Below are 4,587 nucleotides of genomic sequence, written 5' to 3'. Positions count from 1 at the left end.
ACAATCGTAGTTCAAGCTTATTTTTAACCGTGTTTTCTGGTTTTGGAAATTTCCCATTCTGTCTTGACATTTGGAAATGGATTTTAATAACTTACATGTGTAAACAGTAGAAAATATAACCCATTTGAGACCACCAAGAAGAATCCCAGGCACCAAGGAAACATTGGTGGGAAAATGGAGTCTCCTCTGTATTCTCTTTACATTTCCACAAAAATACCTATTAGCGCAAAACGCCAGGTCTCTTTGCTTCTCACTAACTAGCCCCCAGGTGAACAGACACCTCGTACCAGCTGTGAGCTTGGGACAAGCAGTTTGGAATACATAGCTCTTTATTGCCTCTTTCCCTTCATTTCTGTGATGCAGGCTGCCCAGTGAGAGTGTGTGTTCCCATCTGATCCTCTATGATCTCAGTTTTACAGGATCACATTCCCATATAATATGGGGTGGCTGGGATCATATAGCACTGCCCTTATTTGAGTGTGGAAATGAAATCTCCTTCTGAGATTTGGTTTTAGGCCATTATTAATAAACATCACATGCATATCTTCTAATCTAGCTTTTATGGGCAATAAAGGTCCTTTATTTATTGCCGATAAAGGCTAGAAGATATAGTTTAGATATATAGATAGTTTCTTAGTCATTTGCCCAACTGTTTTGCAGAAAACAAAGAAGCCTCATTTGAGAAGGCTCAAATACTAAATTCTAGCACTTTATCTCTGAGCCTTGAGGAATAGACATGGATTGGAATTTGGGGACCACACCATCAAGAAGTGAGTGAGGTCTTGAATAGGGATTAGGCTTATGGCTTCAGGCCTTGGGATGACCAAGTGGCTTGGCTAGAGTTGAATTTTATTCCCTTTGGTGAGTCACTCCAGTTTTGATTATACTGATCACAGACAAATGTTTTCACAGTGACAGGTTAACTTAGGCAGACCTTCTAGTCAAAAAGAGGAAGGAGACTAGCCTGAGTGTGTATGTATGGGATTCAGCAAAAATGTGAGTCTTGTGGTGCAGTCCAAGGCCAGCATCACCTTGGATCTTGCAGGCCTCAGACATACAATTGTCTCCACAGATACTGGGTGGCTTGAAGACTTCCAAGGCATTACATCTGAAGAAAGGACTTGATTCCAATTAGTTGTATATATTTTTTCATATACTGAATTCTCAGATTTTATGGGGTGAAAATTGGCAATCATTTTGCTTTTTTGTTGTTTTTATTGAGGTAGGATCTTGCTCTGTTGCCCAGGCTGGATTATAGTGGCATGATCAAGGCCCACTGAGCCCTCAACCACTCAGGCTCAAGTGATCCCCCTGCCTCAGCCTCCTGAGTAACTTGGACTACAGATGCACTCCACCGTGCTCAGCTGCTTTTTAAAAATTGTCTTGAAGAGATGAAGTTTCCCTCTGTTGCTAAGTCTTGTGTTCAGCAATTTGGGATTATAAGTGTAAGCCCCTGTATCTGGTCTCATTTGCCTTTTTTTCTTAAAAAAAAATAACGTGTTTTATAGTCAGGATCTCCTGCCAGTACTTACACATAAGTATGTAAATTTTAAGGTTTTCTGAAATTTATGTTTTTCTCTTGATTTCTTAATTTTTTAAATTGACATATAATAATTGTACATGTTTACAGGATATGTAGTGATATATATGTTATGTACATATTATGCATAGTAAACAGATCAGAGTAATTAGCATATCCATCATCTCAAACGTTTATCATTTTTTTGTGTTGGGAACATTCAGTGTCCTCCTTCTAGCTATTTTTAAAAACTATTAATAACAAGCTGTCATTGGCAGAAGAATAAATAATAGCTGCAACAAACTTTACTGCATTTGAAGTTGCAACTGCAGATAGCCAAGTAAAGTATGGAGGGCAAATTTCTTGAATTATTTTCTTCAGGTTATTAAGAGCCTCTCAGTACCATATGGACTAAGTTAGTTTTAGGTTTGAATATTATTTCAGCTTATAAAATGGCTCTAGGTGTCAAAACCCAATTGTAGCATGACCTGTGGCAGAACTGTAGATTTTAATCAGTGAATACATGAACTGAAATGAACTGACATGTCGTTTCCATAAAATAACTATACTATCTTGATTGAACGAAATAAGATAAATTATTCAACTTGGTCATTGTGAATCTGAATAATGCAAGTTACATGTCTGTGTCTGAACAGTTCCCTGGGAATCAGATTTGCTCAGGAAACCAGGGAGTAACTGGAGAGTTCCAAAATGCATGCTTCTGTGGAAACTCTGGAAAACTCCTCAATAATACATTCTAGAACACCTTAGACATGTGGAAGCTGGGTCAGAAAGCACAAGAGAATGAAAGAACTCCAGTTCAGCACTTAATAATACTTTCTTCTTGAAGGAAGACTGATTTCCATGCAAGCTGAGATTTTAAAAACTCAGCCGACTTTTCAGAAAGGACATAGAAAGAGCAGAGGAAAAGAAATTATTAGAATCTTATCCCACTAATGAAGAAATAGGAATAGCTCAAAGAATGGCTCCTCATGTTTTAGAACATTCAAATGTCAAAAAAGTCAGTTATGAGTAGAACAAGACAGAGGATGCAGTTGTCCCCAGACCACTAGCAAAATAGCTCCAAAATGATTATCAGTGGCGCCTATTTAGAATTCTGCTGAGGGTGATTCTCCAGTAGTCAGTACAAGAAATCTGAATCCAAGTTTGGGTGGGCTGAACTCTAAAACTTTTGGAGCCCATGATAAGAAACTATTACAAATCTTTCTATCTATCTGTCTATCTATCTATCTGNTTTTTTGAGATGGAGTCTCACTCTGTCACCCGGGCTGGAATGCAGTGGCACTATCTCAGCTCACTACAACTTCTACCTCCTGGGTTCAAGCGATTCTCCTGTGCCAGCCTCCCTGGTAGCTGGGATTACAGGCATGCACCACCACTCCCAGCTAATTTTTGTATTTTTACTAGAGACAGGGTTTCACCATGTTGACCAGTCTGGTTTCTAAGTCCTGACCTCAAGTGATCCTCCTGCCTCAGCCTCCCAAAGTACTGGGATTATAGGAATAAGCCACTGAGCCCAGCCAGAAAATATTACAAATTTAAATATAGAAAATGAGGTAAGAAAATTGCACAGCTATTTAGACTCAGAAAAGAAATCACAATAAAATGCAAAGTTTAGAAATCTGAAAAATATCAGAAACATCAAATATCCAGAAGAAAAGAGACAATAATTTCTTAGTTAACTGCTAAACTTCCTTGTGTAATACTTTTTTCCATTTTATTGCTTCTTCATGTCACAGAATGACATTTATAGTACCACTGTTCATAAAGAGAATTGAACAAAAATTTAGTCTTTCTCCTAGCATGGTTACTAACATTTAAAAATTTATGGCCAGGTGTGGTGGCCATAAATGTATATATATATATACATATAGCTTTAAATGGTTTCTTTTATCTTCAAAAGTTATTATGAGCAAAGTTATTTAAATTTCAGGGATTGTGTCAAATTTAAGAGTATGTAACAAATTTCTTTTACAACTGTGCTGTAAGAGTAGAAGAAACTTCCACAGATTAGGTTCTAGTTTTATCCATTCTAAGTCTTGTTTCTTTCATATTTCAAACCTACTTGCTGGAAACCGTAGAACATTTTCATGTAGAGATGATGCAGCACATTTTCCTGTAATGTCCCCAAGAAAGTCAGCACAGTGGGTGATAAGGAGATTCAGCAAAAAGGACTTTGCGGGTGTGATTAAGAATCTTGAAATGGGGAGGTTATTCTAGATTATCCAGGTGGGCCAATTTAATCACAAAGTCCTTATAAGAGGATCAGAGAAGGAGACATACAGGTGAAAGCTGAGATTGCAGTGATATGGGCCCATAAGCCAAGGAATGCAGGAAGTCACTAGATGCTTAAAAAGGCAAAGAAACAGATTCTCCCCTAGAGCAGATTCTCCTCTAGAAGGAAGGTCAGCCTCCATGACCCAATTTGGACTTACACAGGGTATTAGTTCATTCTCGTGTTGCTATAAAAAACTACCTGAGACTGGGTAATTTATGAAGATAAGAGGTTTAGTTGGCTTGCAGTTCCACAGGTTGTACAGTAATCATGACTGGGAAGCCTGAGGAAACTTTCAATCATGGAAGAAGGTGAAGGAGAAGCCAACATCTTATATGGTGGGAGCAGGAAGAGAGAGAGTAAAGGGAGAGATGCTACATACCTTTAAACAAGTAGATCTCACAAGAACTCACTCATGAGAGCACTAGGGGGATGATGTTAAACCATTAGAAATCACCCGCATGATCAAATCACCTCCCACCAGGCCCCACTTCCAACACGAGATTACAGTTCAACATGAGATTTGGGTGGGGATACAGAGCCAAACCATATCAAGCCTTAATAGGAAACTTATATAGCTGACTAGCATTACCTTAAGTATAGAGAAAACATTGAGATCCAGGAAAAACGTTCTACTAAATGGAAACTAAATGTTATCCCAACTCATTTAACTCTTAACAGGATTCTCAAAATGTACTTGGATAGTCCTCCGCAACCTAATTTGAAGGATAATACAAGGGACAGTTTTTGACTGCAAAGACACATTGAGGTC

The sequence above is a fragment of the Cebus imitator genome, unplaced genomic scaffold, assembly GCF_001604975.1.
Source record: "Cebus imitator isolate Cc_AM_T3 unplaced genomic scaffold, Cebus_imitator-1.0 Scaffold455, whole genome shotgun sequence".
NCBI classification, from domain to species: Eukaryota; Metazoa; Chordata; class Mammalia; order Primates; family Cebidae; genus Cebus; species Cebus imitator.
The sequence above is the reverse complement of the archived record's forward strand: the minus strand, read 5'-3'. Positions refer to the sequence as shown.